Below are 9,975 nucleotides of genomic sequence, written 5' to 3'. Positions count from 1 at the left end.
GCAGTACACACGGTGGTAAGGTTGGGGGTGCATGGCAGGGAGGGAAGCGGGTTGGGAGACTGTACAGCTGGGCTGATGTTAACCTGGGGTGAGCGGGAGCTTGCTGATGCATGGCATCTCGGGGCAGGGAACTCTCCACACTCAAGAGGGGTTCCCACTCCCGCAGGGTCCCTTTGATCAGGGTGCTGGGCTGTCAGGGGACCACAGGGGTCCCAGTGAGGATTAGGGTGCCTTCAGGCAATGGGAAGTGTGGGGTCCAGTGGCAATTGAATTAACTGTGCACCCAAACCCAGCCCCCACCTCTTTCAGCCTGTTTCCTAATCTGCAAAACTGGAATGTTATTAAACATCTCACGGGGTCATTGATGGGCTGGGACAGACTAGACAGTCAGGAGCTGGAATTCCTCTGTCCCCTGATTGTTTGCCTTCTTTCTGACTATTTGCTCTCACAAGCTCAGTCTCTCTGTCTCTCGCTCTTTCACTTCTAAGTGTCTCTCATGCTCTGGTTTCATTTGATTTCCAACCACCGCCCCTCCCCTCCGCCAAACTCCAGATGAGTGAACTTGATTTCTATGTGTCAGTTCCAAATTCCCAGGAAAGATGCTCTGTCACCTCTGGATCTGCTGTCCAACCCATGAGTTGTGGCCAGAGGAGCGAGTCCTTCTGGGACCAGCAGAGGGTCTCTGCCGAGCCCCCAGCCACCACTGTGGGAGCACATAGCTCTCCGTGGAGGAAGTACTGGCTGTGACCTTGTGTCACTAAGTGTGAATTTATGTCTTCTCTTGAACCACCTTCATCCTCCTAAACAAAGATGAAAATTAAACACTCCCGGGATTTGTGTCATGGAACACTCAGGGTGGGGGCTAATGGGGTTGGAATTTCTGCTGTATTTAAGGGGCTACACTGAATCCCCAACGAGAGCCTACAAAGGGAACAGCACCGGCCCCACCCGGCACTTAGGGCGCTGAGTCTGCGTGACGGTGAGCCAGACTTCTGACCACAGCTCAGGGGTCTGGTCTGACCAATTAGCCTTTGAAACCAACCAGCTTTGGATTCCTCAATCCCACCCTGAGGTTTTACCTGAACCATCAGCTTCTGTATCTCTGAAGACAGATGCTGAGGACCCTTCACGTAAGCCGTTCGCACAGCCCTGTTCAGGCCTTTGTGCTGCACGGTCTGCCCGGCGAGCTGACCGAGGTTGGTATTTTACTGATGTTAGAAGTAGTCTGGTTTCCCGATGTACTGTTTCACTGAACAAGCAACAGAAGCCACTTCTCGCTGATAAAAGCAGAAAAGGGACATAATGAAAAGATACTGGGAGGGTGTGTGGAGTGGCCAGGACCGGAGCCAACCCAGGAGCTGTAGGAGGTGTTAGGGAGCCCCAGGCACCAGGCTGGGAGGGGTGCTACCGGGCCCCCTGCCACCCCAGAAGGGACCCCCCTCCACCCGACCCTCCACCTCACTCACTGCAGGTTCATGTCCCGGCAGGGCCAGGTCACACTGAAGCCCCCAGCACACACCTCAGTTGGGGAGCTGGCCCCGTCTGAGCTGCGGGCGTGCCTGGTGTGGGGAGAGGCCCAGTTAGAGGAAGGCAGTTCCCCTACTGTTCCGAGTTAAGGTGCAAGTCAGTGCCCATCACTCAGGAGAGCCAGGCTGGACGGACCTCATTGTGGTGACTAGGCTGTCTGAGTTCACTTATTACTTTCTACGTTTGAAGGCCCTGGAGGGAGAAAAAGTGAAGGTTCTAGTACTTATTTTGTGTTTCCCACGTACCAGGTGTGGTAAACAAGCCACTTCAGACAAGGCCCGGAGCAACCACGTAAATAGGCCACGGAGCAAGTCGTGCAGTCAGGCCTCTGTGGTCCCGAAACCCGTGTCCCCATCGGCTCCATAGTTACCAGTGGAAACTAGGGGGATTTATGGGACTGTGTGCTCCTGTGAGGGCTGGGATATGTGTGTTTAAGTCCACATCTTCAGAAACTCGGCTAGAACCACAGCCACTGATTGCACGGTGGCAGAGGAAGGGAGGATTCCAGCCTCTGGTCCAGCTCGTGTGGAGCTCAGAAGTTCTTCCTCCTGTCCTGAAAATAACACCAAATCTGAGGGAACTGCAAACCCACTGCTCTACTTAGATCCCAGAAGACTGAGGGGGAAAGCTGCTTCCAACCCAGAGAGGTTGCAAAGGGAACAGCGGGCAGGCTTGGAGAGTCACAGCTCCCAAGGCAGAACCTGCTTTTTTAAGAACCCCGGGGGCAGGCAGATTTAACAGGTCCCTGAGGCCAGCAGGAGGCTCAGTGTGGGGAAATCAGAGTGTGACAAGTCCAGGGGGCCAGTCAGAGGGGCCCCATGCTCTTTTTCATGTATTTTACATCCAGGACCATTTCCTGTTCTCAGAATGAAGGTCAGAGGATAACTCCTCATGCTTCCTGCCTGGAGAGGAGAAAATAACTGTATTGAAATACACCCAGAACATTCTGTTTCATTGGGGGAAGTTGTTTTTTGTTTGTTTTTTTAATGAGAAATTATTTTACCAGAGCCTAACCAACCTGGGAGAAGGGAAATCCCTTCTGTGTCACCCAAATTGGGGTGGGGGGAAAGAGACACACTTGTGGAGGTCACAGCTCAGGGCACAGGCTCAATGAGAACTAATCACAGGACTGCAGATGCCCTGCTCTGTCCCGCTCCCCCAACACCTTACCTCCATGTCAGTAGGGCCCGTGTGTAATAACAGGAATAATACTAACAGAAGTAAATGTCTCAGGAGTGTCTAGGGAAAACCCAAAGACAGCGGGGAGATGAAAACAAGGACACACAGGCTGTTTTAGCCTCTCACACCAATAGCTGTAGCAAACTACACACAGCCCAGCCCCAGTAGATAAACAGGCAACCTCACAGAAGAAATTATTTATTTTGGTTCTCTTACCCAGTGCATTCCATGGTGCATCCTCGCCTAGAATTGAGTGGAAGCAAGTCCATCTCAGAAGGGACATAACTGAAGAGGGATGGCTTCCCAGACTCTGAGGGGCAGAGAGAGCACCAGCCTGGGTTAGAGAAAGGTGAGGGGTGGGGTAGGGTGTGGGCTGCCTTCTTCCCCATATAAGGAACCTTCCTGAGGCCAGCACAGTAGGAGGGAGGGCCATGGGGTGGAAGCAGCCAGACTTCATCCTGAGAACTGTTGGGATGCCTCAAAGGGACCATTCAGGTGCCCAAACTGGGCCCTGATTGAGGGAGCCAGTCGGTCTGACTCAGAGCCCAGGACTGAGGTGGGCTCACAGCAGGCCGGTATTACTTGGCCGGATCCATTTCACTTCTCCGAAGCCCTGTGTAAAACATGAAGCGTGGACGGCCTGGTGAGCACAGCTCTGCCCTCAAGACCGGTTTCAACTCCTCTCTTCCCAGAGAACAGCATCTCTGAACCCGTCCTGGGTGACCTCACAGAGATCACCCTAGTGGCCCAGGCTAGTGACCAGGAACATGTACCTTCCTGCAGGCAACCCCTGACGTCCACTGATGCATCATATACTGGCAAAGAGTGAGTCACTGTGCATTGGTCTAACAGCAGAGACTCTGCCAAAGGCCCAAGAGGTGGTGTGTGGGACATGCAGGGGTGCAGGAGTGTAAGCAGTGCAAAAGTGTAACTGGTGACAGGGGTGCAGGGGCTGTGGAGGGCGCAGGCATTTCAGGGGATGTGGGGGTGGAGGGATGCAGAATTGCAGAGAGTAGCAGGGGTGCAGAGGTGCAGGGAGTGTAGGGATGCAGGGAGGTGCTCAGGGACCTGGCCAGGATAAGAAGGCAAGTGCACATCCTTGCAGTCAGCCTGACCCCGGTGGGCTATTGCAATGCTTTTGGGCGGCGGCGGCGGCGGTGGCGGTTGGGAGGCTGCCAGGGCAAGCCGATCGATTTCTTCTCTTCCCTGCAGCCTGGCCTGGGGTGGGGCTTGGCCGCCGGAGATTCGCCAGATGTTGCACTCCAGGTAAGCTTGCTCCTGGGAGGTGGGGCGGTTAGGTCAGAGGGCGGTGGCAGCGGCAGAGGGGCGGAGCGGGCCTACCCCTGGCGAACGGGTGGAATAGCTGCCTTGTCCCGGCTGCTGGGCCTGGGAGCGGCCTCTTCTTCCCCAGGTCGCCGGACACTCCTGTCCCACTCAGCTTGCTGAGTGCGGAGTAGGGGCGGGGCCGTTAAGGTGCGGGACCCACGGGGGGAGGGAGGCTGCCGCGGGGGAGCCGATCAATTCGCTCCGCTCTCCCCAGAGGCGGAGCCAGGGGCGGCTTCTGCTGCCCTAGAGGTGGGACGCGGGTCTCCAGATGAGCTTGCTCCTGGGAGGCGGCGGCGGAGGCGGCAGGGGCAGGGGATGTGTTCCAGGGAGTTGCTCCATTTCTTCTCTCCCCCACGGCCTGGCTTGGGGGCGACGTCTGCCGCCGGAGATTTGCCTGAGGTCCGACTCCAGGTGAGCTTGCTCCTGGGAGATGGGTGCGGTGCGGTCAGGGGGCTGGTAAGGTGGTGGCTGCAGGCATAGGGAGGCTGCCCCGGAGGAGATTGTGGATTAGCTCCATGTCTGCACCGCGTGGCCTGAAGGCGGCCTCTGCTGCTCCAGGTCCCGGGACACCCCTGTCCCACTTTGCCTGCTGGGGGCGGGAGGCAGGGTAGTCAGGGTGCAGGGGTGGCGGTGGTCGGGGGCCTGCAGCGGGGGAGCGGACCATTTGCTCCCATCTTCCCCGCGTCTTGTCCTGGGGGCGGTCGCTGTTGCCCTGTGTTATGAGACGCGTGTATCCTAGTCGGCCTGACCCCGGGAGTTGGACTTGGTACTTTGGGGGTGGTGGCAGCAGCGGCAGGTTTTCCCATGGAACTTGTCCATTTGCTCCCACTTCCCCCCATGGTTTGCCCTGGGGGCGGTCCCTGTTGTCCCAAGTTCGTCGGATGTCCATCTCCAGGTCAGCCTGCTCCCTAGAGGAGGCCACTGTGAGGTCATGGGCAAGAGTGGTGGCTGCTGCGGGGGTAGGGGCTGCCTTGGGGAGCTGGTGGATTGGCTCCCGTCTCCCCGATGGCCTGGTGTGGGAGTGGCCTCTCCTGCCCCAGGTCACCAGACTCACGTGTCCTACTCAGCCTGCTTGGGGAGGGGCGCCCTGGGCGGTGCCTTTAAGGTGCGGGGGTGGCGATGGCGGGGGGTAGAAGACCTGCAGCGCGGAGCCTGTCAAATTGCTCTCCTTTTCCCCGCGAACAATCCTGGGGGCGTCCTCTGCTGCCCAAGAAGCCGGATGCCCGTCTCCAGGTCAGCTTGCTCCTGGGAGACGGGCCCGATGCGGTCAAGGGGCAGAGGCAGTTGCGACGGCCGGCTGCCCCGCCTAATGGGGCCACTTCTTCTCCTCTCCCCTGACCTGGCCTGGGGACGTCCTCTCTGGCGCAAGATTCGCCTGACACCCCACACCTGGTCTGATTGCTCCTGGAAGGTGGGCGCGGTGAGATCAGGAGGTGGAGAGGACAGGGGCTGCCCCTGGAGAGCTGGAGGATAAGCTCCAATCTCTCTGCAGGCCTTACGTGGGGGCGGCCTCTGCTGCCCCTCGTTCCCAGGTCACACTTCTTCGGGTCATATTTCCCCGGGGTTGCGGTAGGGTGCGGGGGCGTCGGGGTGTTGGCGGGGGTATGGAGCCTGTCACTAGGGAGCTGGGGGTTTAGCGCCCATCTTTTCCGCAGATTGGCCTGTGGGCAGCCTCTGTTGCTCCAGATCGCAAAGCAATTTCCCTGACAGCTTAGCCACCAGAGGTGGGCAGGATGGGCTGAGAGGGCTGAGGCAGCTCCAATGCAGCGACGGAAGGGGCTGTCCCTGGCCAGCTGGTCAATTTGTTCCCATCTCAACCTTTGCTGCCCCAGTTTCGCAGAACGCCCTTCTCCAGTTTATTCTTCTCCAGGGAGGTGGGCGCAGTGCATGCAGCCCGAGGTCTGGGCTCTCCCTTGGGAGGGGCAGAACTCTCTTGTTCTCCTTTGTCTTTATTCTTCAGCGAAGTGGTTACTGGACGCAATTCTTAATTCTGAGAAAGTGTAGCCTGTGTTATGGAAGAGCTGCTGGACAGTGAGGTTTCTGGGTGGATTTTCACATCAGCTGATGCCCCAGGCAGGCAGGAAAGCTATTACTCAGAGCTTCTTAGTCTGGGGTTGGGGATGGCCCCGCCATCCTCGCCATGCTTTTTAAAAATGTGTTACTCCCCTCTTTTTCCTAGGTGACATTTTAGGTTATTGGGTCTCAGATTGCTGGCACACTCATCCCTGTTCTCAGACATCTTTTAAACTTGGGTGAAGTGATAAGTAGGGGAAGATGATTTACTGAAAGGTAAGAATACTTAAATTCGCATTAAAGCTACATTCTGTCAATCTTTCTAAAATGATTTTCCTCTGATTCTAAATCCACGACCTAGTGAATGTTGTACTCCTGTGTAAAATCATTGATCTTCACATCACATTTGTTGAGTGGTCAACGAGATTTGTTAATTAGATTATTCCTGAAAGGAAAAGTTCAGGCTTTTCAGAATTCCTTGTCTGATGTCACCCAGGCAGTCACAGTAGAAGACAGAGCTGATATAAAAATCCCTCAGCTGCCTGAACTGCAAAGCTTCTGGGATTACTGATCCCTGAAATGCAGGTGACTCTTGATGATAATCTGGGGGATGGTTTAAATGATCAGATTCTTCCAGTCCTATAAATGGGTTCCGTGGCCCCAGCCCCGGGAGAACTGGACATAAGGGCCATATCGTGTGTGGTGGGATGGGAAGGCAAGGTGTAAGAGCTGGAATCACTGAGATTCCACACTCGCTAAACGCAGACTCCAGAGCCTAATTGTTGTCAGGTTCTGTTCTGGATTTGAGAGTGTGTTCATACATGATTCTTGCCCTTCTGGAGTCACTGCCTGGGTGGAAGTAACCTTTACATAGATCTGTGGAGGATGACATTTAAGTAGATGGGCTATTATGGTTCTCAATGTGCCCAGGCTTGCTCTTCCAGGCACTCGTGGGACTAACGCGAGTCATGTTATTCACTCATTCACTGATTTATTACTCTTGAATTGATCACTCGTCCCACAGTAAGTGAAACAAGGTAACAGGAAGCTGAGTTTTGTCCCCTCTCCTATCACTGATTGTTTTTCAGTCGGGCGCCCTGCGTATGCATTGTGAAACGGTGGTATTTCGTGCCCAATGGGGCAGCACTGTCAGTTCTGAGAATCAGGGGAGACACATGGGTAGGACAGCACCCTGACACACATGGCACCCCCCATCCCGTGAGACAGAATTGTCGATGCTCAGGTGACCCGATGTAGACTGCGGTGCTAAACCTGAGCATGTTTAGTTATCCTGGTGGCTATGAAAATACAGACTACCAGTCGCTACCTCTGGAGACTCTGAGGGTGTGCACCCCAGGATTCTGCATTTTAAGAAGCACTTTAACGAATCCTGATGAAGAGATCTGAGTGTCCCACGGAGAAACACTGGTGTGCGAGGCACCAATATTGAGGATTCTCAGGGAACGATGTCTTTTTAGGATGGTCCATGGGCCCTCACTTTAGACTTTTGCCTTGAGTTTAATTTTATGTGTTCAGAAGTGATGTCTTTCAATCCCAGTGCATGTCAGCATGCTCTGTGCAGGGATTTACTCTCAGTAGATGGCAAAAACTATGATTCTTCAGGTCACCGAGCTACACTGTGAACGATATTTTATTTTGGTTTTCTTTGTAGCAATGCAGAGTCTCCCGAGAAGAGATTTAGACTCAACAGCTTTGTGTCAGACTTTGGAAGACCGCTGCTGCCCAAGGTGTTCTCTGGCAGTGCAATGATGAATCTAGGTCCCTCTTTCACTGCTACATCAATGAAGTGGACCACTTGGACAAGGCCAAAGCTGGTATCCCTACCATAGCCCTTTACAGTGTTATTCGGCTCCAGGAAGCCATCAGATGCAGCAGGTGGCCAGAGGAGGAGCCGAACAGACTCATGAAATGTGACATCCCCAACTTTATCAACACGGACCAGAACTCTGCCTTTGTGGAAGATGATTTCCTGATTTTGTAACTACCGATTGTTCTAGAAAATAAGCCAGTTGCCCAGAACTCACACAAAGACTTGAATTGAGAAACGTGCTTTCTCAGGTATCTTTCTGAAGATGTGAAGTCTGTCTTTGTATGGAAGGAAGTCCCCTTTCACAAAACTGAATGTGTTTGTGTCTGAGAGAGGGAAATGGAGACAGAAAGACGAAGAAGCAGAAGAGAGCCCCCTCAGAAGAGATCTAGTTAAGGTGAGTTTTTGTGCCTTTAAAAAACATTTGGGGTTTTAGGGGGAACAAAGTATTTACACTGTCTTATTCTCCTCATTGGAAACCTTGGCCCCGTCGTCAGAGTCAGCGGCCTTGAACGGGGGTTGCACGCTGCGTTTCATCTGGCCCTGCGACTTTCACGCTCTGCCTTTAGCACGTTGCTTTGCCTGTCAGGGTTGCCACCCTTTTAACTGTAAGGTGAGGAGTCTGGAGTAGATGATCCACCCCAGCTCTGCTGTTTTGCAAATTTCTGATTTCGTATTCGGATGAGTCTGGGATACACCCAGAGCAGTATAAACCAGGCCCTACCTCCTGCCTATTGCTGGGGCATCCCTCAGGTCTGTGCCTTCTACTCAACCCTTTACTGAGCCCAGCTTTTGTCAGGAGCCCAAGTGCCTACCGGGATGGCAGGGGACTTGTCTTTCATGGTCACGGTGGCCAAGAATTCTATTGGTGTGCTGAAACAACTCTTCTGAGATCCTCCACCCACCCCTGCTCAAACCTAATGACAGCACTACGGTTCCTTTCCTAGGAGGGGAATCAATCCATGGTGCATTTTATGACAATCCTGTCCCCAGGGATGCACGGAAGTTTAACAGCTGAGTGAGGGGAGGTGCCTCTGTGTCCCTGTATCTCTGTCTGCTGACAGTTCACTGCCACCGGCTACTGAACAAGAAAAGTGCTATTCACCATGTTGTGTGTTTTCCAAATGTGTAGGTGATGGTCTTGTGGCTCGTGCGTGGGCTTTGATTTGGGATGGTGAAGGGCTTATAAATACCTCATCAACATGTATTCGAGGTGGCCTGGTGCCACACAGATTTGATTCATGAAGGCATCAAGCCTGCACACTGGTTTGGAAACAACTTGGTTTTGATCATTCACACTGCGTGCATGACTCGCTGCTAATCTCTGGGTGGTTTTTTCATTTCAGATTTATTCACCCCATGTCTTGCTTAAGCTGAAAAATACATTTATTTCACCAGAATATTCTCTGATTCTTTGTTTACACACATCCAGTTTTTTTAATTCCTTTAAAAATGATTCTGTGTTTATAATGCCTCCTAATTTCTATCATCTCTATGTTGCCAGTGGCCTGAGACATGCACCAGATTTGATGCCGGAACAGTTCCACCAAAAGAAATCCCTTTGCCGTAATATCTTTTGAGGAAAATATTATTCTTTAAGGCTCTAACAGTAAATCGTAGAAGAAAGCATGGAACATTTCTTGTAGTTAATACATGTTCATGCGAAAAGAAATGATATTTTCATTAAACAATGTTGATTTTAATAACTTTTACAAATGTGAACATTATTATTCATAATTTAAGTAACCAGATAAAACCACAGTTATTTATTATGAAGATTGAAAACTATTTACACGGTCTCTTAATTAGAAGTAGCTTTATTAGAAGACTGAAGGGTATTTAAAAGATGGAAAAATACCCATGATGACACCATCATTTTTATTAACTAAATATCAAGAATTGTGCAGGGATAAGATTTAACCCTCTGCAAACTGCCAAGTTAGCATGAGGTAGTTTGTGGATGCTGCCAGAGGACAGGACACTCCCCCAGGATCAGAGACAAAGGACTCCCTGCCAGCACAGAAGGCAGCCTGTGGTTCAAGTTCATATTGGTTCCTGAGTTCCTTTCCTATTGCTGTTGTAACAAAGGACCACAGACTCAG

General features: G+C 52.6%; 1 protein-coding gene across 1 annotated transcript in view; it reads left to right on the top strand.

Annotated features, from left to right (window-relative positions):
- The first annotated feature begins 7,993 nt into the window (after positions 1-7,993).
- LOC140694799 (uncharacterized) overlaps positions 7,994-9,975 on the top strand; it is a 77,063-nt gene continuing 75,081 nt past the window's right edge. The window contains exon 1 of the mRNA XM_072957861.1: positions 7,994-8,270. The gene's annotated coding sequence lies outside the window, so the exon portion shown is untranslated. The remainder of the gene's footprint in view (positions 8,271-9,975) is intronic.

The sequence above is a fragment of the Vicugna pacos genome, unplaced genomic scaffold (assembly GCF_048564905.1).
Source record: "Vicugna pacos unplaced genomic scaffold, VicPac4 scaffold_104, whole genome shotgun sequence".
Taxonomy (NCBI): domain Eukaryota; kingdom Metazoa; phylum Chordata; class Mammalia; order Artiodactyla; family Camelidae; genus Vicugna; species Vicugna pacos.
Note: the sequence above shows the minus strand (reverse complement) of the source record. Positions and strands in the feature narration are given on the sequence as shown.